Source organism: Balearica regulorum, chromosome 3, assembly GCF_011004875.1.
Source record: "Balearica regulorum gibbericeps isolate bBalReg1 chromosome 3, bBalReg1.pri, whole genome shotgun sequence".
Classification (NCBI taxonomy): domain Eukaryota; kingdom Metazoa; phylum Chordata; class Aves; order Gruiformes; family Gruidae; genus Balearica; species Balearica regulorum.
Window position 1 is genome coordinate 63,110,999 of NC_046186.1, and position 25,132 is coordinate 63,136,130.

General features: G+C 42.7%; 1 long non-coding RNA gene across 1 annotated transcript; it reads left to right on the forward strand.

Annotated features, from left to right (window-relative positions):
* Positions 1 to 2,246: 2,246 nt before the first annotated feature.
* On the forward strand, positions 2,247 to 19,676 carry LOC142601278 (uncharacterized). Its single transcript, XR_012834880.1, has 3 exons — positions 2,247 to 2,457; positions 17,447 to 18,208; positions 18,992 to 19,676. It is a non-coding gene; the product is annotated as an uncharacterized LOC142601278 (long non-coding RNA).
* Positions 19,677 to 25,132: the final 5,456 nt, after the last annotated feature.

Consider the following 25,132-nt stretch of genomic DNA (forward strand, 5'->3'; position numbering starts at 1 on the left):
TGATCCAGGTGATATAGTGCTTCTGCGAGTGAAGTGGGAAGCAGACATATGAAGGAGCAGGGACAGGGATCACCCCGCAACCCGGGTGGCACTACAGCCAGCAAAGAGTCTTTCCCTCTCCTACTGGCCTCTCCATCTTTCATCTGATTGGGCTTTTAAAGTTTTGGGGTAGGGTTACCTTTTCTGAGGAGCCTTTGGTTGCAAGTTAAAAAAAATCCTCATTTCAGTGCTTATGTTATACTGAATTACTCTGGCAGGAAAGGACTTAATACTTTTCCCATTTTATGTTATCTTTCTTTACCACTGAGTGAAATAAAAAAACCCCAAACAAACAGAGCACCACAGGTAAAAAATAGCTTGCTTGTATTTCACTTCTCTTTTATTGCATTTTCTTCTTGCCTTTCTACATCATACCTTTAAAATTCTCCTCTGTTTTTGGGAAAGCTACCAAAAGGTAACATTTGAAATAAGACATTGCAGTCCTGCAGAAATTGATTCATTCCAAATGAAACAACCTTTGATATGGTATGTTTTTCAAAATAATCCTTTTTTATTCTGCTAGTCCCACTATTCAATTTTGCAAGCTCAAAATGAAATAGATGTATAGTTTCCCATGAGACCTGTACAACTGCAGAAGAATTAAGATGATTTACATTTTGTTATTTTAATTTTATATAATTTATTTCATCAGTCTTTAAGGAACATTTTGGTAACTGTCAAATGCCCATAATTTATCACAATAAAGGACTGGTGAACGGACAGATGTATCATTTCTCTCTTCTAGTCTAAACCAGAATTGCTAAATTAATACTGTAAACATGCTGAGATAACTGCTAATAGCGAGTCTTAGATTTAAGTGGTAGAATCCTCAACAGTTTGCCTATGGACAACCTGACTCCTGGCACTCACACTGAGGAGTTCTCATGTACCACAGGGAAATGAAAGAAAATTTTGTTTATGGTTTTACAACATAAAGTTGCTTATGGATTTATAAATGAGATAGTCATACAAACTAAAAAGCAAATGCAGCAAAGGTCTTCTTGAATAAATTAGTGTGTCCAGTTCACAGGGTTTCTTTTGCTTTGTCCAGTCCTTATAGCTGTGCATTTGGACTAAGATGTAAATTCCTACTGATCTGGTAGCATTTCAGATACTAACTGGGAAAAAGATAAAACTAGTAAGTATGCAGCTTATATTTGTGATGTGATTGACAGAAGTGCTGCAAAAGGTAGGGCAGTATAGGTTAGGGGTGACAGCATGTTTACAAGACACATGGCTTTGTAAAAATTATGTCACATATTTTCTTGTTATATTTCATAAAAATTCATTCCATACATCTGCTAGCTTACTACAGGCAGTAAATCAGCCTGTCCTCCTTCGTTCTTTTGTTCTGGCACATAACATTTTTACAGTTCATATATATTTTGGCAACCACAGGGATGATATTGGAAAACAGAGGAAAGTGTCTTTCCATATTCACACTGCTTTATGCCAGGAGACTTGGCATCTAATATTAGACAGCTGATTTCATACTTGACACACATTAGTACTGCCTTAGACCTAGCATCTCTCAACCCATATTTGTCCATTAAATAACTTTGACTCTTTTGTAATGCAAACGAACTGAATGATAGTTTCCCAAGCGTACAGAATTGCTCATTATGTCAGCATCAGTGTCTGATTTGTGCTTTTGGCTCTGGCAGTAAAAGGACCTGCAAGTCCCCTTTGTGCTAGCTGAGTCTTCCTTGAAGGGGGAGAAGAAAACAGAGTGGTTTTTCTTTTTACTTCCTTTAGTCTTTATTTTTGTTGTCACTAAATAGTAGCTCCTACCTCTGTGTAATAATATGGAAATGCAGCTAATTAAATCCAAGGATTGTAAAATATTCAGTGCTGAAAAGGAAGCTGCCACAAAATCCATTTGCACAGCCTATTAAAGGGAAAAGAGCAAGTGCAACTGGAGAAATTAATAAAACTTGACCACTGGAATATCTTAGATAAGATTCAAAAGGCTATGGAAATTCTCTGTGCTCTGATGTATTGAACAAAGTGAGCCTCTCAGGCTATGACTTGGCCCTAAATGAGTAGGGTAATTAAAATCACGATAGTATTTATTCAACACGGATTCATTTAATTTGGAATAGGACTCAATCATTCGTAAGTGCTGTAGAAGTGAGAGCTGCTGGACGTGATTTTATGAGCTGGGTCGGGGAGCTCAGTGTTTTCCGTGTTTCTTTTCAACTGCTCAGATGTGCATCTTCCTTACTACACACTGAGGTTGCAGGATGGATTCAACCCAGACAGCACGGATAAGCAGTGGGCAGCCGTGAGATCTGCCTCAGTGCACACCTGCAACTGCAGACCCTGCGCCAAAGCTGCAGGCATGTTCAGCAGATGGCTGGGAGCATTTGGGGCACGACGGAGCACACGGAGCCATCGTCGACATCTAGACACAGGCAGGTAAGAGAGATTTTCCCTCTCACACACGCAGCCAGTCTATTTGGGAAATTAAAATGCAGATTTAAGAAAAAAAAGCCAACCCAAAAGCATTTGGTAGAGAAAACAGGACACTGACCCTAGAAATGAAACTAACACAGGAGTCTTATATTAAAGGTTACGCCCAAATAGGCTTAAGTATCTCTGAGTTGCATTAATATTTGCACATCTGTGTTCGTAGTCCTCTAAAAGTCTTGTTGCTTCTTTTTCTTCTTTAACTTCAGACAGTCACATGCCTGTGAAATGTTTTGCCTGACTTGGGAGGGAAGTACACTCCTCTGCTTTTCTATGCTAGATTATCAATTATGTTAAAGACTTCTCTGCCTACTAATGAGAGAAGGAGAGGATGAGCTTTCACTGAGAACTTTTCTTTGAAGTGAAAATCTTCAGTAGAGCCCTCTCATTTCTAAGGACACTATAATCATCTTGATGTGAGAAAAAAAAAGGATTCTGGCTCTGTACCTATCTTCCTCCCACTCTCCCCCTCATTTTCCCTCTCCCTCTCCTTTATGCACACATGCACGTGCGCGCACACACACACATAGTCTCTATGGGCTGTGGAGCAATACAGCAACCTACAATACATGTATTTTCTGAACTCCACATTGACATCCACATAGGTACAATAATTTTTTTCAAAATGGCCCATACCTGTAACACATGCACATCAACACTCACACACCATTCTTCAAGGACTTTGCTTTTATTCTTTTCAGTACAGTTTTATAGTTCTGACCTTTATTTTCCACACACATCCTGTCAAATCTTTTGCAAATTAATTTTATAGACACAAATATTTGCTCTAAAAGAATTTGGAATTATAAACACCCACACTCAAGGAGACTTGACTTTAAACATGAATGCTTTGCTATGGAAATACTTGCATTCTTCACTCAGGGAATAAAATCTGCATCTTGTCTGACCGCTTCCAGCCAGGCAGCACAGCCTGAGTTACAATTATGCATCATAACTCCCTGTGATAGAAGTATACTGACAATAATCAATTCAAATGCATTCAGATAAGTAATTTGAAAGTAAATGCATATTGCTGGAGGATGCTTAGCAAGCAGAAAAAAGAAAAGCCCAGTAGCTTAATATGTTACTTCTTGGGAATAGCACTCTCTGCCCTTATGCTGATATATTCTTCAGGAACACTTTAATGCAGTTCCTATAATTAGAGAGTACTTCATAATCACCTTTGAGAGAATGAAATCTCTCCGTAACACTCGGGTTGATTTTGCAGGCATCGTAGTGTACATGGTTCTTGTATCAGCAGAAGGAAGGTCGCAGAGCGGGGTGGGAGGGCTCTAAAACATTACCAGGAGGCATCAACGTCAGTCCCCTGCAGCAGACGGCATTTCTCCTCTTTGAGAAGTACCAGTGAAATCCTGGTGTCACTGAAGCCCGTGGGCATTTTGACAGCCGCTCCCTCAGTCATCCAGATCAGGGAACGGCTTCATTTGCATTGTGCAGGGGTGGGTATGTGGGGACAGAGTCAGGTGCTCCTCTCCTCACCTGGATGAGGAGGTCACCTCTGAGCTGCGTCCCGGCCCGGGGAGGCAGCAGGCAGCTCTCTCCCCGGCATTTCCCGTGTGCCCTGTGCTAGCAAAGCCCCTCCGGCCACTCTTGTTCTGTTCTGAGCACCACTCTCGCGGTCACACCCCGAGGCTATGATGTCTACAGGCAAAATGTGTTCCTTTAAATAAGATTAACTGCCTGTGATAGTATGGAGAGATTACCGTGTGGTTTTTAACCCTTTGAGTGCCCCGGGACAAACTCTGTCTATGGGAGCTGCCCCCTCCCCAGCACACAGATCGCTGCCACTGCTGCTTGCCAACACATTTGCTATTGAGTTGGCATGCCGAGAGACGTAAAAACGATGACTGAATATCAATCTGATATATTGCCATGCTTGGTAATTATTCTGTCAAGTGCCTTGTGAGAGGAGAGAGCAGTAGAAAGAGCCCTGGACAACTGGGCAAGGACTGTTGTTCTTGCAAATACCTTTAAGCTTAATGTTTGGTAATTACATATCTAAAAGAAAGATCTGAGTTTATAAGCCTTATTTCATTTGTAAAATTGACTTAGTGAAGGAAATATCTAGAAAAGAAATTGTGTGAAAATTTTACTTCTGGTAGAGTTTTGCAGGTGTTTGAGAACTTAAAAAGAATTGATGGCTAAAAAACCCAAATCAAAGTTTCAATTTTAATGCATTTTTTCCCATCTCTTTTCTTTCTCTACAAACTTGAATTTGATAAGAGAGGGTTGCACATTTAAAAAATACATTAGTTGATTACAGGCCACTTCCTGGATCCCATGAATTCCTGCACCTCCTCCTGTTAGTAAGCATCCCCAGAAAATTCCCTGGTTTTCAGTTTCAACCAAAGAAGGCTTTTATGACATTTCATGCTAAAATGTATTTACCTGAAATAATTGCTCAGAAGTGATCTACAAGATTTAGACTGCTCAGAAGTACTGTATAGGATTTAGACTGTGACAGCCAAAGGACTTAGACTGTGATAGTGCTCTCTGTCTCAAAAAACAGAGCAAAGAATTTACAACCAAATGGCTCTGTGGTAATCTGATTAGACAAAGCTTGCACCTTATGTATAACATAATGCATAATAATATAGCTCTTTGATTTCCTGTAGAATTTCTAACACACTCACCTTATTGTTTCACAATTACTGGAATACTTGGAGTGAAATGTTGAAGACAATTGTACAAAAACTAGGCAGTATTTTCAAGAAATTTAACAAAAATATAGAAGGGAATTGTGTCTTTCACGCAGCTGAAAGCAGCTAGTTAATAAGGTGATTTGTTCATTGTTGGAAAGGTGAGGGGAAGAGCATTTGCAAGGCTAACCTTTCATGCAAGGATAAATTAGATTAATGGTTTACAAAATGTTCTGGGTAAAGTAACTCTTTTACCTGCAGGGTTTTATGTAGGCAGGCATGTGAGAAGTCTGTTTGCAGACTGCAGGGTTGGCATGCACTGCTTATTTAGAGTCATACCTGCAAAGCCAGTGATTTCATGCCATCAGAATGAATTTGGAACAGATTTCTTTGCTCTTTCCAAGAGAGATAATTTGTAAGAAGCCCTCCTAGAGGAGGTTAGACTTGTTCTTTCTTTAACCTTCACACCTTTTGAACTGCATGCTTTTGAGGACGATGTTAAAAGGGCATTGAAGGACTTCAGTCAAAGCATAAGACCTAAGTCCTCAATTCTCTGTCTATATCAAGCACAGAGATCTTGTGTGGCCTGGAGCTTGTCATATATCTTTTCTATGTGCCTCAGATTCACTTGCTCTGAAATTGTAAAATTTGCCCATCTCCTAAGTAGATAGCTGTTTTTAAAACTTCTTTATACTCTAGGACAGGACATGTATTACGTATTATTAGCTTTACCTCACTGCTTGTATCATACTTTCAAATTATCAGATCCTAAGGTGTAAGTTGGGATGGACACAGTCCTGGGAGATGCAAAGCGGCCACATCTTCCATTAATCGAGGTGGCAGCAGAGAGAACTGAACATATCCTGGGAGAGCCCAGAGAATCAAATCATACTAGAGAGCAGAGTCAGTGTAGATAACCATACACACATACATATATACACGTCTACGCACACATATCAGCCAATTAGCCTGATAAGTCTAAATGATTCTATGTTTCTATGATTCTAGGAGTCTATAAACATTCAGGCAGAATTGTTTTCACTGTGGGTATAAAATGACTATATCAGTCAAGTGTCTCTCTTCCTTGCAATGCCAGTCATTGTCAGAGAACATATATGGAGGTTATCCCCTTAAGTACGGTAGGAGCAAAGAGCAGCCAGCACTTTCCCTGCCCTCCATTTCCAGGATTGCTTTTCCAGAGAGTTCTTACCATAAGAAGCTCTAACTTTCCGCTCAGATGACGGTGACTATGCTTTTCTTACCATCTGTTTTCTTCTTCCACAGTCTCTGGTGCTGTGGCTTTCAAGAGGCGCAAGGAGACCTCTCAGACCGTGTGCCTTGGCTGTGGCCATGGTTTGCTATGTGGCCAATTGCCTGGGGCAGCAACTTCCAGAAACTCCTATTCTCTCTTACTACAAAGGGCTTTAATTGTCTCTTCTGCTCAGTCATAAATGTGTCTTGCACATGTGGCAGGTTGAATACAGTCTCTGGTTGTACAGCAATGAAATTGTCTTTAGATCGGAAGTGCCCATACATAATAAGCTACAATACTTTCTCATATTTTCTAACAATAAGCTTGACACAAGCTTCAGAAAATGATTAAAATGTACCCTAAAATACTTTATAGATTATATTTTTCTCAGATACAGGGCCAGGCCTGGCCTGGCTCTCATTCAAGTTCATGCACAGTTACTTACTGTGATCTTATTTGATCTTATTTTTGTTAAATAAGAGCAGATGAAGCAAGAAATTCAGAGACACACATTGAGACTGGTTCAGTAAAGAGCGTTAGACCCTACACAGAGACTTTCCTGTAAGTATCATGGAAAAGGACCTCAGAAATGTTCAATTGCATTTAAACATACCGTGATAGGATGCCATCTAAGGCAATCGCTCCCTGCATGCTGTTTTCAAGCCAAGCACCCAGGGATGAGTCTTAAGTGATGAAAAAACTACTGAAGAGTGGGATAGGAAGCCCAACCGTCTCAGACTGTTACACCTGCGCAAGAATACGACAGTGGCCACTGCTTAATGGTTTCCTGAGCACCTATTGGAGATGAGTATCAAAAAGATGTTCACTGCTTTTTTTGCAATAACCCTTTTGAAAAGAAGAATCAAAGAGGATCGGTCATTGTTAAAGGGGAAGCCATGCAACACTGTAGGATCAGCCTCTGAATATATATGGTCTGAGTTCATTCAACTCCCCACAACTCTGTAAATGCTTTCCCTTCTAACTGAGGAAAGAACATGTTCCCTGTTTCTTTTCCTACTAGAATAATTACAGTATATTAAGACACACCAGGCAGGTCAGAGCAAAGCCTGTTTGGAGTTTGCATTTCAACTGCACATTATGCACTTGCACTGTAATATATTCAAACTGACAGCATCGTTATGGTGAATTAATCTAAATTATGTCTAGACATATATTTACAACAAGCATCATAGAGACTGGTGGCTGACTGCTCAGAGGAATTAAACAAGAAAATCCTAGGCTTAAACCTTACAAATAAATGACTAAATTGATAAATGGAGGAATAAATGAGTTTAGGCCATGCTTCAGGAACAATATCAAAATCTTCTCCCTAGAATTTTACTAGTTTACATGTTCCTTCGCCAGTTTACCATTTTAATTATCACCCCTTCTGCTGCAGGGACATAACCCTGCTGTAATGCTATCGCAGGCTTAGAAGCCCACACAGGGAGAGTGCTGGGAAGTCACAGAAAGTCATAGGAAGCATTACATGATTTCTGCTTCTGTGCAGTAAAAGTGCCTGGATATACCCACACTTTGAAAGATTATCGTGAGTCTCCTATGGTTATTTTAAGTCAGGTGTGTTGGGAAGTTTAGCTATCATTTTAACATTAGTAAAGTTAAAGACATAAATTACCATTGTTCCACCAGTAGTGGTGATAGGGGGAGAAGGAGGCTTGTAGTTCATACTGTTATCATTTCTTATTTGTAAGGACAAAGGCTTTAGGAACAAGGTTGATTGCTTTTAGCACTTTCCACCTACGAATAATCATTTTATTACCCAGTTGTAATAAATCCACAACACTGCCAGTGGATCATGTAATTAATTGTAATTTTATAGACTGAGTATATACAGTACTTCATCTAAACTCACTGCAGGGTAAAAGCTTGCAACTGCAGGGCAAGGGACAGCGTATGAGAGGTTTGGTGTTTTGCCAGTGGCAGTAGCCATGACTCTCAGGAGAGCTCTTGGGGCAGCTGGGCATGCAGGAGGTATCTGACCCAGTGTCTGTGCAGTCTGAGGATTCTCCATGTTATCAGAAAGGACCATGCTGCTGTGTCATGACAGCATTCCCCTGCGGCGACACAAGGACAGCATGTTCCCAGCTCCCAGGGAAATGAAATACTTTCTCCCCTAGCATGGGGCTAGTGACAGGGGAGGGACTGCCTCTGCCAGGCCGTTTGGTTTTGAGATTCCATCTGTCTGCTGTAACACAACCTTCTTGGGGCCGCCCAGGAGGGCTGGGGTTGGGCTGAGGGAGGAAAGCGGGCTGAGCCCAGGCAGGGGGGAATTAGATGCTGGACAAGAGAAATGTGAGACCGGAGAATGCTTCAGCACCAGGGCTCTGCGTCTGCCAGTGGGCTGGAAAGGACTAGTGATTTTTATACTTGAGGAGACCCACAGCAGTAAATTCAACACCTTGACATGCCTTTTCTCTCTATGGGGAAGCAGGGAACATTAGCATGGGCAGAGCCTTCAGTAACACGTCTAAACAGCTTCCAGCCTGGAGAAGGCTTTCACTCGGCTGACTCAGAGTGCGGGTAGAGTTACTGTCTGTGCAGATATGCCTGCAGATAAAGCAGGTGGAAACAGAGCAATGCAAGTATTGTACATGTCCTACAGAAATGGGGCTGAGGTAAGAGTGATGGCAACACAAGAAGGTCAAATTAATTTCTTAAGATTGCCCAAGGGGCCTGTGCCAAACCCAGCGTTTGAACCCTGGCACCTCCTGAATCCCGGGTGAGCAATTGCGAGTGCAGTGGAGGTTTACCTTCAGGAACACTAGTGCTGCTACCTTTAGTAAGTGCTCTAAGCGCTCTGTCAGAAGTGTTTAATAGTTATTTAGAAAGCAGAAGTAGAGATGTGAGCGTATGACGTTAGTTAGCCACTGCTAGAAGCTGGCTTGCATTTCTGGTCCCTGCTGGTTAAGGGAGGCTGAGGAAACACTATGGAGGTTTCAAAGGGGAGCCACAAATGTGACTTGTGAGCTGCCAAGCAGACTGTAGGAGGGGAGACTGTAAGTACCCTAATTTATTCAGTTTACTGAAAAAAAGAAGCCTGAGGTGATTTGGGTGTTTGGTATGAGTGTTAGACATGGGGTGGATATCTGAGAGTAGAGAGCTTTTAAACTTTTACTAACAAAGGCATGACAAGATCCAATCACTGATAAATGTCCTTTGGTGGGAGAAACTCCAAATCACAGCCTGCAATCAGTGGTGAGGACCTCATGTGATTGCCTTCAGGCTATGAAAGAATTCCTTCTCTCTGCCTCCAGGATATATTTTGATTACTTCCATGCCCACCTACCACTTTCTGATGGATCAGACATTGGTCACCAGTTGGAAACAGGACAGCAGTGGGGTTAGACCACTGATGGAAGGCAGTGTACGTAGTCTCAGCTTTCTGCTTCGTGTATCTTCCTCTGATGTGCAGCGTCATGCCAATGGTCAGATTTGGGATAGGAAAAGCATTTTACTCCAAAAGATAGTCAGGCCGGGATCTTGAGCATTTTTTCCTTTATCTTCAGCAAGGAGTGCAGTTTGCAGGCTGGAATTCCTCATTGTCCCAGGGGCCTTGAGGGTGCGGATACTTGGTTCTCTTTTCTTTGCACCTGGTGCATAGCATTTTCTCCCAAGAGCTGAAACACTTAGTATAACTGTAGTCTTTGGGACATGCAGGAATTCAAACAATTCTCTCAGGCCAGTAAAAGGACATCACTACCCAAGTTAAACATTTAAAACAAAGTCCCAGAAAGTCCTTCTCAGCCACTGCTCCGTCCTGGCAATGCCCGAACTCCTCATGCAAATTCCCCAGCTGGCAGCAATGAGCAGCTTGAAGCCTGTCTCATTTCTGTTCCCCACCAGGATCAATAAACTAGAACTCTTTCTGCTCATGTCCCCTTAATAACTTAATTTACAGGTGTTCTGAGAAGGCCCAAAACTGAGCACACTGCATTCAAAATGCAATGGCAGTTGCTTTTAAAACATAGCTGGAGAAGAAGAAGGTCTTTATGTACTTGGTAAAGGGTGAAAATGCCCAACCAAGTCATGGTCAATTGACAGAGGTTTAATTGTCCTTTCTCTGGTTGGAGGAATTTAAATTCCACATTTCCAGAAGAAGAAATCTTTGCTTCTGCCACTCCCTTGAGAATTCTAGTTACAAGGGCATTTTACAAGCAGGTAAACACCAACATCAGTAATGGTCTTGAAGAAAAATGTAATGCCCACTCACTCTATTTGAAGGAAGAGCACTGACATATCCTTTCTAACGTAAATCAAGGCCTGGGAATAATGAATGAAAGCACTCAGATACCCACGTGCAAGTGGAGTACAGGTTGCCAGAGTGTTCCATCAGGTTGGCTTCCCTCCCGTTTTATCCACTTTGTGGCATGCAGTTCTCCCCTGCACTGTATGAGCAGCCTATCGCAGGACTAAGCAAATAACTATGAACTTGTGCGTAGTAGTCTGTCTGTGGACCTGAAGCTTAAGGATTTCTAAAATTTCCAGCCAGATAAGAGAGAAACAGAGAAAGGCTACACCAGAAGAAGAAACCTAAAACTATTTTCACTTCTGTAAACTGCCCATGAGAAATATCTGGGCTTTTATAAAACTTTTTTTAACAAACAAAATTATTCTGTGAACAGCAGAAAAAAAATAAATCTTCAATGTAAAAGAAGAATTATTGCTGTGCTTCTTTCATTCACGTTTTTAGCTTTTTTAAAAATGGAAACACATCTAACTGAGCTGCCTGTGTATGCAGCTCTGTTTCCCCTTAGGTTTTGAACTTGTTGATTTGAATCAAATTCAAGAGAAGAATAACACCCTCAAATATTTTTACTGCCAGAACATTATTCTGGAGGGGAGTTGGAAAGTGAAAAAGTGCAGGGGAATCTGGAGAGGGGACAGAAAATCTTAATATTGGTCTGTTAAATCAGCCAAGAGACACAGTCCTGTATGAAACCTGACTTCATGTTTTGTAGTCATTGCTTTTATCTGACTTTCTTTTTCTTTCTGCAGAAAATATCCACACTTTCTGAAGGTCTGAGCCTCACTTATAAATCCCTCTAATAGCTGCCTGTTCTTGTGACCCTTGCAGGAACTTTGCAGGAACCATATATTTGAGGGTTGTCAAACGTGGTTCAAATCACCCAACAAGTTCTGTAACTACTGAAGAGGAAAATATATACAGGGTGCAGTCCCGACAGAAATGGGAAAGCTTGTCAGCCCTGCAGCCATGAACAAACCACCTGATATCAGCCAGAGCTAATGAAAGGAGAAGAAGGGCTCAAGCTACTTTACTCACTCCAACATATCCCCCTTAAAACAGCAGGTTGAATCTCAGGCTAGTAGAAACTAGTTTATTGCTTTTAAATGCTTCAATTGCCGCTTGTGATTCATGAATAGAAGAGCGGGCTACAGCATGCAGGGAGGTTTGTTTGGTCAGCTGTGAGCCTGAGCAAGCCCAGGCTCATGTAACCAGTCATCACTTTCTCACTGTTAATATACCCATGCAGAGCTCGCTGTTGTTCTTGGGAAGAGCGGGTGAGGATGGAGGGAACATGTGGGTGAAATACAGTTCCAGGACAGCAAGTGTCATTTGATCAGCATGTGGAGAGGCATGGCAGAGGAACATTTGCAATGTGGTGTCATACATAGAGATTGCTATATCCTGACTGCCTGAATATTACAGACATATTTAAGAGGTTGCAAAGTGATAATTAACTTTCGTGTCCAACATTCTGGGGCGAGAATCTTGTTACTGAGCTTATTCACTCATGATGGCCAATGTGCATTCATTAAAAAAGGCACATTTGTTCTTTTTATCTAATTTTTCTGTGCCCTTATGTATTTAAAAAACTCTTAACATCTTACAAAAATTAAAAATCTCATTTTCTAGGCGACACAATCAAAATAATTATAGCAATTTTATTTTTGCAAAAATTATGTTTGGTATCTGCTTTTATAGTATAAATATAACCCATCCTACCATGTAACAGAAATTCATTTTAAACAGTGCACAGTTACACAGCTCATGTGAGGTCTGATTCTATTTTCAGTTATTAGCCATGAAAGCTACTACTGTACAAGCTATCGGTTGAGTGATAACCATTTGGTGGGTAATTGCATAACTTACATTAACTCGGTGCCACATGTCAGCTAAGGCATGAAGCGTGTGCTCAGGAGTAGCTGTGTGTCTGATTGCAGTGCGCTATTAAACTTCTGCTGAGGAAATTTCTGCAGGCCCTATTTGCATTTACACTAATGGCTTTCTACACTGTTAAGGCAGGAAAAAAGGAGCCTTAAACCAAGTACAGTTTTCTCATATTCTCTCCTCTTGGTGCCTTCACACTTCCTGAGCCATGTGATTATAATCTACATATCTGAATATTGGTCAAGAACATCTGTATGTTTTCACACAGATGATTATATCACTGCAAGTGCACACATGCAGCACAGATAATCTCTGCATGCTCAGTAGTCATATATATGCTGGCATGTTGGATTTACTGCTTAGGTCTGACTCACAGTAGAGCACGGACGCAGAGCAAGTATGCAAACGTAGCAGATGGATCAGACTCTGCACAGATGCCTCGCGATGCTGTGTATTCCTCCTGTCTGGGAGATCCCTGACCCCAGCAGAGATCCTCAGTGCTGCAGCAATAGATTAGGACTGGGACCAGGTATGAAGAAAGGTGAACGTATGTGACAGTACAGCAGTTCCACAGTGATTAACTCAATATAATTTAAACCAATTTAACATTTCACTCCAAACTGCTGGAATATTACTTTTGGCATAATGCACCGCACGTCCCTCTGTCTTTGCAGCCAGCCTGCAGCTCCCTGTGATGTTGAATTGCCTACGTGTTTGACCACCATGTTACCTTCCCCAACATCTAAGTAGGCATTTCCTTCACTCCCTAACCAGCAACTTGACAAGCAGCACAGCAAGAAGATGAAAAGGCGGTGTCTTTATGAGTAAAGGATAGACAACTGCAATAAAAGCTGCTGCTTTTACTGATGACGAGCCTCTCTGGTAGACTCAGCTAATAATGCTGCAATGCTGAAAAGCTGGAATTTATCAAAAGCGAGGACCTGTGCATCTGACCGGCTGCGGGCAGCCCAGGAGGTAAATTAGGAGCTGCTGGGGCTGGCAGGTGGGGCACAACAGGGAGGGATGGACATGAAGAAGCAGGAAGGGAAAGGGAAGGGAAAGGAGGAGAAGCCCCCATAGAAACACCAGCACACTCCAATAAAACCTGAAGCCACGACCCCCGGGTAGAGGTTTGTTTTTCAGAAAGCGCGGCACGTGGCTGAGTGCAGCGGGGTTGCTGTCGGTGCTGCCCGGCAGAACACAAAGAGCTCCTTGTCAGGCTGCTGGCGACTTGTCCCCAAGTGCTGCAGGCCCAGCTTTGTTTTATGGTCTTAATCACTTGATCGCTTGCCCGTCAGTTTATCCTGCCTATGGTCATAGTGATTTTAGCTAGAATTGAACTAGCTCAGCTATTAAAAAGAAGTGTTGGGTGCAGGGAGTGAGCAATGGCTCAAGGCCAGTCAGGACTGCCTTCTCCCCCACAGGGCTTCTGAGGCCAGAGAGGCGCTGCTGGGCGGGCAGCGATGCCACACGGCCACACTCTGCTCCAGCACGCTGTGGGGAGCCCAGCAGTGGGTCTGGCCTGCTCCATGTGGCCTTTCCAACGCCCTTCAGCAATGACCCCTCTCCTAGCTGCCCCGGTGAGGTGGGCCTCCCCCCAGGCTGGCCCTGCACCTCCATCCCAGGGCCCAACTCCTGCCTCAGCCTGCCCAAACCACCTGCACCCCGTGTGGCTGCAGCCTGTGCCGCAGCCCACACCATGGCTGCCTAGGCCTGCACGGCGCAGCGCCAGTGCAAGCTGCCCCGCTGAGGGGCACCAGCTTCTCTCAGCATCCCCATGGCAGGGACGGAAGGAAGTGTGGGGGTTGCCAGTAGTGGTGGTGGTGGTGGGGAGAGGGCAGGTGGCTAAATATGGCCTCAATTAGTCAGCTTGGGAACCAGTTGTCATCTTAACAGCCCAGTCTCTGCAATCAGATAAAAGCACTGCCGGGACGATCCAGCGGTAGATAATGGCAAGCATTAGCCAAGGGGTTAGCTTGCGTGCCCCTGCTGCTCTGCAGGGCCTCTTCAGGGATGGGACGGGGACAGCTGAGCGCTGCTGGCACCTCCTCACCCCCTTGCAGACATCTGTTTGGGGCCAAGGGGAGTCGCATCCCAGGAGTGCCCCTTCCTTCCCTTACGGTCAAGGCAAGTCTGAAGGACTATCTTGGATCCAGAGATGCTCCTTGCAGCACCAGTGCGCAAAGCTGCAAGAAGGATCCCAGCCCTTATTTTCATTTTCCAGTAGGTTGACTGAATCTTCCCAGCAAAATGATTTGTGGAACCGGCAGCTGCATCTTACGTATGTCTTTGAGCAGAGTTTCTTTTTAGGACAGACATTACATTCATACAAAAGTGCACGGATTTGCATTAGTATCGAGCTCTCTCAGCTCCCAGTGAACTCAACAAGACTTGACCAAGGACAACACTCCTGGAAACAGGAGGCTTGTAAAAAACTGCCTAGCTGTCAGCATCACATCGGGAAACACTGTCCTCTATATAGGGCACCTGCACAGGCATGGCTGCTTTGGACAGGCTGCAGCCCTTGGCTAGACCTGACACTACATAGCTCTATACCTTTATGTATGGTTAATATGTGAAGCTGCCATCAGGGATGTGGGGCAAGGCAAAGAGAAGATTCAAGTGTGTGTAGCAGGCTGTTTTTCTGTCCTGCCAAACTCTTTTCCTTGATCTCCCCACCCCTGAATGCACAAGCTGTCCTGGTTTGCACACCCCCAGCATGCCAAATTTGAAGGAAGTCACACTAGTTTTCTACTTTATACCCAGTTGCACCTGTTTATCTTTCCCAGTGAGTGTATCAGCACCAAACGTATCCTCATGCATCTCGCCTCCACCACCTCAACAGGGTATCTGCCACTGCCACTCACATCTCAGCTGAACGTAGGCTATTCTTCCTCAGATGGCTCTAGAAACCCATTTAAGAAAACACACTTTTAAAAATACTTCCTCTTCTTTTAAAAGTTTTTATTTTATTTTGGTTTCAGCTTTTTCTGTAGGGTCTTAAGGCAGGTATGTCAAAATGCTTACAATTTTATTACCACTGACTCTCATTGAAAGCACAAGCTGAGTTGCTGAATTCCTAGACACATTTAGTATGTGGGGTTCATTTGTTTTTATTTAGCTCATTCTGCATAGGAATGAATACAGACAGGATAAATGTACATGGCACAGGAGAAGACAATAGCTTTGACCACACCTTGTTTCTGTTGGGTTTATGCTCTGCTCGCCAGTGGGATGACACTGGTGTGAAATGGAAATCAGGGCAATGTCCCTGCCCCAGGAAGCCCAGGACTTCTCCATCCTGGAGCATCCCAAAGGGGAAAGCAGCTGGGTCACCCCAGGATGGTGAAGCCATGTCATGTCAGGCACAGGCAGTGGCTGGCAGGTGCCACCTCCTGCAAGGTCCCAGGGACAAATGGTCTCTCAGAGGGAAAATCTCCAGCTGCCAAGGCCTCTCCTACACAGCCCAACTCCCCACGCTGCAGGCAGGGGGTCAACCTGATCTGTGACCCGCTGACCAGCTGCACCCAGTGGGTGGGATTGCAGCAGCAGGGTGCTGCTCGGCAGGTGTTTGTGATACAGGGCATTTGGGAGAAGGGAAGGGAGGAGAAAGGGAGAAAAGGCAAAGCAACCAACATCTGCTTTCCCAGTCTCATTTCAGCATGTGAGACCTGACAGTTGTTGGCAGCATGATTATATAGGGACTGAGTGTGATGATACAGGTACTGCAGGAAGGATCGAGAGAGTCGTGCATCTTCCTTCACCCTGAGTGTGTGATTTGTTTCACTGGGAGCTGCTCTGGCTTTTAATGAAATCAGATGGTCAAAGCAGACTAGGGGGATCTGTGAATGTGTAGTTAAATTGAACAATTTCTACCTCTTACATTAAAAATAGTTTTGCTATGCTGACCTAAAAGCTAGGTTTTCTTCATCAGATCATTTATTCAGATCTATAGTCCACAGGATAATTAAAGAGTTAATTAAACCAGCAATGATCTAAGCGTAAGTCTATAAAGAAGGCAGGGAATGAGATACCTTATATCTCCTCTTAGAAGTCATGACTTCTATCATATATAATTACTTTCCCCTGTGGTGTGCATGGAAAAGACCTGTTTCTAAATGAGGACATTTTCTATTAAAAACAGCAGGAGAAAAGTTCAGACACTAAGGGCCTCTGTAAGGCTGATTTTCAAATGAACTCAGCCCCAGTCTGGCAAAGAAGTGGTGCAAATGTTTATTTATGAGTGTGTGAATAGTTCTGTTGCTTTTAATGCCATCACTTCTGCTCCTGAAGTTAGGCATGCCCTTAAACGCTTTGTTCAAGCAGCCCCAGAGCACTCGCTGGAGGCTCCTTCAATGGGCAACACACAAACCAAGCACCTAGGAATCATGGACTTCAAAAAAGTGCCAGCAATACACAGCTCCCCAGATCCTGGCCCCTAGCTGTTGCTCTGGCAATGACATAGATGGCAAGCGGACTGTGAAGGAGGTAGGACTTGGGGAGATAGATAGAGTGCAGAGATTTGTAGAGAGTCATGTGTACATTGAAGGGGAAATATGCTGAGGATGCATTCCGAGGTTGGGAGAGTTGAGCTGTAGGGTTCTTCATGGGACTGGGACAAAGTGGATTGTAGGGCTATGTGGGCTCATCAGAGGTGGACTGTGAACCACACCTGGGGTTGGGAGAGAGGTGCTGTAAGGTTTGGTGGAAGTCTGTGGTGGGGCACGTGGGGCAAGCTGCAGAGCTGGCCACGGGGAAATAAACTGAGGACTGCATGGTAAACTCCCTGGCTAGCAGTGGCAGCTGTAGAGCAATATCTGGGGATTATTTCTCTTACTGTAAACCCTGTCAATTTTTATTTCTGTTCTTTGCAAGGTAAGATTCTGCACAGATTGCAAGCTGACTTCGTCATCTCAGTAGCATGGATTAATCACGTAGGATCCAACTGTACATGTGGGCAGTTTCTACAGCCTCTTGAGTTCTGGAAATGTAGCTGGCACGGTGATCAGAGAATGAGATTGCTGTGGAAACTGCTTCAAGAAGCTCTTGCACTTCAGATAAGGCAATGACCCAACTGCTCTTAAGGGTGTAAGGAGTGGCTTGTGCTGTAACCAAGTCCGTCAATGAAACTGCACTTGAAAACAGACCTGAGGAAACAATACAAAATTTTTTCTTCAGTAGTCGTTGTTTGATTTTTTGAAATGAATGGATTGTGTTTCCCCTTTCTTACAATCATCAGCTTCTTACACTTCAGTTTTCCCCCAGCCCAGCTGGCAACAAGGAATGAAAGCCACTATTTGGCTGATACCTCATTTCTCAAGGTAGAGGATATCTTCCCTGTCTGATTCTGGATTTGAGAAAGCAAGTAAGTAGGGGGATGAATAGGGAGATGGCTTCGGCAAAGCATCAGTTTACTACTGTTCTCTGCCCTCCCCATTGAAGAAGTGTCTTCTTCTGCAGACAGCCATCCTATCTGGAGTCCTGGTGATTTGCCTGTGTCCTTCTTGTTTTGCTCAGAGGATGAATGGGTAGCTTGACCAAGCAGCTCCAAGGAAGTAGCACAATTTAAGTGTTGACAAGACATCACTTGTCCAAAAACTGAAGAATCTGGGAAACATATGGCAAAAGCATTAATGGGTAAGCAGTGAACAGAAGATAAGAATAATACTCATTGAAAAGCACTTAGTGCAAAGGATTTGTTGAGCTCTGTTTGCAGTAAATACAAAGTTTAGATAGATGTATACACACACATGTGTGTACATCAACAACAATGTCTGCTCTTTCAAGCTGCCTGCCTATTCACATGCCATATCAGCCTATCCAGCAGGGTAGCAACATGAATGTTGCCTGAATTTCATTTCACTGAATGAATATTTTTGGGCTCACTTGATCCTCTGGCAGGAATACATTTCAGAGTTCTCATTACTTGAAATGCCAAGCAGAGACACAGGCTGTTAAAACAGGCTATTTCTGGTTTTCTTTGCTGACTTAGAAGGACAAGAGTAAGTGCTACCAGGACACCCTGCTTGGGATCACTTAGCTGAAAGCAATCAGCCAGCATGATCTGAGCTTTTTCAGCGCTGTTGTTTGCATGCAGGTATACTTTGCTTTCAGCCCTTTGAGGAGTAGTGCACATAAGGCAGGCCTTCACAGTGATGTTGGTATCTTCGCCTGGAAGGAACTGCTTGCCCATCAGCTGTCGCTGGAGTTATCAGAAATCAGCTAAACTCCAGGCTTGTATGAAAAGGCACCGAAGGTGACAATGACATGTACCCCAATGGCCCCCCTAATGACTCTTCCTTTGGCATTCATGAGACAGAATGGACTGAGCTCTGCAGGGCTCCCATTTTATGGCATTTTATAACTGAGCTGGTTTGACTACCATTGTAGCTGAACTTGCATTTTTTTCACCTTTTGCAGCCTGGTTGAGATGGAGATTACATAGCTAGGTGAAACCTGAGTGTGGATGTGGGGGAGAAGAAAGGCCGTGCAGTCACAAGACTGCCGCATCATATGACAGGGAATACATGTGCAAAGCAGGCTGGGAGCAGAAAAGGGCAAGAGCCCTCATGTTTGTGTTAGAGATCTGCATCACTGTACCATTTGGTATCACAATGACCCCAGCTTTCCTGGAGAAAGCACCTACTTTCAAAGCAGTTGGCAATGGCCCTCATATTCCAGCATTACTCTCAAACAACCTTGCTGAGATACTGCAATAAACTTCTCACCAGGTTTGGGTCACAAATGTTTACCTTCATATTGAAATACTGGCTCTCCTACACACACTTATGCACTTCCGCACATAGGCATGTACACACAGCTACATAAAGAAACCAAGCAGTATTTTAGCTTTGTAAGAAAAAAGAATTGTAGAGGTCTGGCAGAGCAGGAAAAGAGGCCCCCCAGCCTGGGGGTCATGCCTGGACCCTCCCTGGGTCGTGCCATAGGTAGATATGTAGGCAGATAGTTTGAAGAATCGTTCTCTCCTATCTCTCCTCCTCTGCCTTTTGATTGCCCACAACTATCTCTCATTCAGTGCTAGCAAAATCACTATGGATCTATGCACAACTAGATGGGGAGGATGGAGTGGGAAGGGAGAGATTGGCACCCTTTCTTTTTTCTGCAAGTTAGTTTTAGTCCATACCACCCGTGGGACCTGTTTTAGGGCATGGGTGCAGGTGCAGCAGAAGGGAAAGAAAGTGGCAACAAGAAATTGAATGTGAGAGTGGACAGGATTGCATCTTTCAGGTGCATTTCTGGTTTAAAATGACCATGAAATCTATGGCCTTTCTGTAATGTATTATCTCAGGAAAATGTATGCAGTTCCACTCTTCAGGCTAAAATTATTGGAGGAGAGTGAAAAATAAAGCTTCATATTGGAAACTCTAACTTTACTATGCAGGAATCACTTCCATACAGCCATGCATCCATCCATCCCTCCCTATTGCTGGTGTAGTATCTGAATACATCTTAGTACTATCTAGCTTCCATTTCTCAATGGACTTTAACATTAGTCTTTTTTTTCTCATACAAATAGAAAGTAGTCAGATTCTCTAATGAATTCCAGATAAGTAGGCAGAGAATGGCATGGGTCTATGATTTTATTTTATTTTTTCTCAGCTGCTGTTATGTTCTTAACGTAGAAGAACAAAGGCGGTGATAGAAGGGAAGGAGTAAGGGATGCTGAGCTCAGCATTTCAGCAATGCCCTTGAATTCTTGTTTTACCTGTTCACCTGTAATTGTAGCTTATCAGAAGCACATCAGAAGCCTCAGGTAGAAATACAGATCACTGGGCTTGAAAAAATGAAGCCATGGGCTCCCAGAGTGCACAAGGACAGAACCAAGACTGCTTTGTGGAGAACATAGTGAAATGCATTAGGCTCTCTAACAGAGATAAATCCTTAAGCTGTGTAGAGGAACATCTTAGAAACTTTCAGGGTGCTTCTCTCCTCAGTTCAAATGCTTATTTCTAAAATTGAAAAGAAACTCTCCATCTGCACCCACTCCTCCAGCTTATTGTAAGAAATGCCTGCCAGAACAAACAGACCCTAATCCTCAGTTTAGTGAAGTGAGGCACCTCAGTGCACTTGAGGATCTGGGGTCCAGCATCAACTCTGAAGATGGGCTGTCAAACAGAGTACTTGCTCAAAACAACATGGTATTTCACAGGGGTTCCATGTAGCCCTCAAATGACTTCAGTGATTCCTGAATAGGGAGGTGTATTGAGATGAGCATGTACAGCTCTGCCAATGCCTGAGAAATTCAGTCATACAGTCAAAATGAGCTCTAGTCATTTAATAATTTATTTAATCTGGAAAAATCATGAAGGGTGTGAGTATTAGGAATTCAGGACAATTCCCACAAAGCATTCCATGTCTCCTCTTAGAGCGCTGGAAGGGAAAGAGCATGATATAAGACAGTACCTATGCTACAGATGGCCTTTCAAACCTGCTGCAAGCCTGACATGATTTAGAACAGCAGATCTGTGCCTTCCAAAGAGGGATAATCTGCAGGAAATATGAAAACTTCTGGAACTGTCTCAAACCATTCTCACTTCTCCATCAAGTGTTTATTTACAGAAGTATTGCTCCAGGGATAGACCATTCAGGGAAACAAACAACAAAAAAAGGAGTAATTTGTATCATGTGATGAGAAGGTAGCCTTATGACTTCTCACACTTCCTTGATTATCTTACAGAGTTTTAAAGTAATAATCAGTATTTGAAAGACAGAACCATCACACTTTGTGTGCTGTAGATTTCAGCGTGCCAAGACAGTGGTGTGCAGCAATATAAATCATCAAGACACTAAGAACTTGTCCCTGTGTTTTTAGTGACATGTATCATTCAAACCATGAAAGGTACGTGACTTCAGCTGGTTAATCTGAAGACAGGATCTCATAAGACTATTTGTCTTATCAGACCAGAACTAAGAATGAATGATCCATACAAATACCACAAAACCATGTAAAACACTATGCAAAATTAATCCTGATTCAGTCTGAACTAAAATGAAATTCTGAACCATTTCCTGGAAGTGATTCAGTTAAGAACTGTGATCTAAACACCCGCTCTTTCCATACACGTTCTCTCTCTATATCAAACTATAATACTCAGGTTGGAAGCAGACTGTGTTTGAATAACTGGAAGCAGATGTCCTGTAAGAAAGGCCTGTGACCATAGAGTAGAACATTCCCTTTCAAAATCTTAAAATTCACATGCAAAATAAGAGCTTTACAGGAATATTACTATATTCGTTAATGTTTAGAAAATTTCACATCACTACCATGTTGTAGCTACCCTGCTTGCAGATTATTAGGCTGTGCTTCAGTGCATCACAGTGATGCATTTCCAGATTTAAAGATTTTTGTATGTTCATCCCCATCCTCTCCAAGCTTTGAAGAGCATTCCATACTTTTCTTTGCTGAGATAACCTGGAAAAATGCTCATTCACTTGCTACCGTACAAGCCATTTGGTTAAACTGAGAGTTTTACCAAAATGCTATTTGTCACAGGGTAACAAAGCTCAGGTTTGAGAAAAGCAGCCCGGAGCTTCATTTTCTATCCTGCCTGGACAATGCGGGCAATGACAAAATGCATAAATTTACCAGGAAGGTTTAGAGATAGCATAACCAGCAGCTCCTCTCCAAGTGGCACTGCCTGGGGTGGCAAACATGGCTTTCATGGGCTCGCAGGAGGCATCCTGCAGGTCCCCACCCCCTCCTTCAGATCAGTGTCCAGCCCTGCTCCAAGCTCTGATAAGCGGCAGATTATTTCCAGACTTTTACATGCCAGAGATATCACCTGGGTGTGGTACCATAGCACTTCATACTTAATGCCATCATGACCTTGTATTTAATAACTGCATTAAGATAGTTGGTAAGTACGCGCAAAGTCCAACATGTACATGCTCAAAGAAATGTTGCCTCTGATTCCTGATAAATGAACAGAGCTTTGTCATTCACTCATGTTATCTGCTTTTCCCCCTCTTCTGTCCTCTGAGATTTTATTTAGTAGCCAGTGCTTGCAAGATGGTAGTTGTCTGGAGAATTATGATTGCTTGTAGATAACATTATTTAAAGTGAAGATCCTGAGGCTGAAACAAAAGGGGAAAGGCCTTTCAGTTTTACAAAATGTGCATAAGTTCCCATTGTGTTTCTTTATTCACTAGATGATATTCTAATAAACTGGATGTTTTGCTATGAGCACCAAGAATCTAATCCAACTTTCACAAAAGGCAATGGAAAAAAATCCTTTTATTTTTCATGGGGCTCAGATTCTGCACCAATTGTGTTTTCTCTCTCTGCCTAGCAGATACATGAATAAAATGCTGCAGATGTGGTTTTAATTGTCATTAGATATTCTTTAGATTGTGTTATTCCCCTGTTCAGCCCAATTATATCATTAGAACATCTGTTTATTCCAGATTTGTTCCTTTTGGATACCTTTTCATCTCCATTTTGAAACCCTGAAAGTTGTTCTCCTTGACAAAAAGGAAGAAGTCTAATTTTTAATGCTGTGGAATTATAACAGAAAAAAAAATGGAATAGCAACACAGTGTCAGGGAAAAAATACTTCTGCTTCTGAAATATGGAAGAAAATTATTTTTTTCAAGACAGTGTGCTTCTGTCTTGTATCTACAATTTAAATATCTAGTGACTTAACTATTATCTTCTCTCTCGTCTCTTAGCTAGTCTCCGTGTCCTCCCCTTTTCAGTCAGTGGCAAGAAAGGAGTCCTTTCCTTTCCTGCTTTTGAGGACACAATGCATCTGGCCTCTTTTAGAAGTCTACATATGGGCGAGGGGAATCAGGTTGTGGAATTGTCTGTTCCTCACCATTAAATCTGAGGTGAGTTAAAACAATTGAATCAGACGCAGATGACAGCATTTGCAGATATCTTGCTCAGGTCAGATGTTGCCCCCCCCCACCGGGGCTGTTGCCCTGTCAGAGGACAGACAAAATCTGGTTCTAAAGAAAGAGTGAAATAAAGTCATAGTTGAAGCAAGGTAGAAGAGATAGATACTTCTCTAAAAAACATAAAACTCCAGCAATGGCAGGTTAACTTGCAAGGACTGTTTCTGAGGACTGGAAAATGAAAAAGCAGAAGATGCTTCTTTGCTTGGAAAAGACTTCTCAGTTGCTTACTCTTCATGGTGAACTTCTACACATTTATGAGCTTCTGTCAACCCCACCAAATATTTTTGTGAGTGTAATTCACAGTTCTCTTGCCAGAGAAAACTAGTTTTCTTTTTGGAATAATTAGACACCTTTTTTCTCTCTGTGCATGACTGAAAGACAAGGACAGCTATATCACTGTGCACTACCTGAGGAAGTAATCCATGGTTTGTTTAGGTTTTTTAATTTTAATGGAACCTTGCATGTTACATGATAGAAGCCCTATCTTAAAAAATTTTATTTCTGCCAGTAGGCAGTATGTATTTGGCAGCGTGTATTTGATTTGTATATTGGACTTATGTTTCCCATAATTTTAATAGTTTACTTCATTCTCAGCTGCCACTTTGAACATTAGCCTGCTGTGAAGCATCTAAACCAACATTTTTATGTAAGTTGAGCTTCTGAAGCTGCGAAACATGAACAGAATCATAATGAAAGAATCTGTACATAATTTGTTGATTTTCTCCAACCATTTTTCACCTTCACCTGCATCTTTGCATGGATCTAAATACTTCTGAATTTTGAAAGTGGGTGGGCAGAAGTGTGTGCATGTGTCTGATAAGTAAGAGGATTATATATACGCCTCAAGCAGCAACTGTGAAAAGCCATGAGGGAAGTGTGTTTAAAGCTTGGGTAGCATCAGACATTCACTTTTTGTCACTTTATTGGACTCCTCTCATGCAGAGAATGTCAGCAAAATCTGTTAAAATTCTCGCAGCGAGGCAAACCGGCTGTTTTTGGTTCTGTTCGCTGTCTCTGTGTGGCAAGCACAGCAAGAGTCAAGTTCCTGCCCCAGGTCCGTGTTTGGAAAGGGATGTTTGCATGGAGCCTCCCTGATTAGACTGTGCAAGGGACTGTGCTGGATATGGTGCAGGAATGCGCTGGTGGTTGGATGATTACTGCAGTGGTTTCCTCTATGGTCTTCTTCATTGCTCCCTCTCAGTTTGGAAAAAAAAAAAAAAAAAAAAAAAAAAGGTGTGTTTTATCCAAGTCTCTCTTTTCTTTAAATCTTTCATTGGTTTCTTAATGACCACATATCACTTTCAAACTCCTTGTACTGGCTTGAAAGACTTTCTGTAACTCTCTAGACTGCAACTTTAAGTGCCTCTTGTACTTGTTCCCAGTTAGGTCTCAACGACTGCCACCTCAGTCTGACCATGGGTAACCTCTACTTCCTGTCCCTAATCTGTTCGTAGTGGAAGGGCTCTTGAAGTCTTACTCACAGAAGTATTGTCCCCCTCTCTTTCCACTGCCCAAGGAAATAAGGCTTATTTCTATTGTGATGAGGCCCAAGCTTATTCAATGGTATCTTTAAGATTGATAGAAGCATCAACAAAACATTACTTGTGCCAGACCCAAGCAGTTACCTTTTGAGGTGAAGGCTGT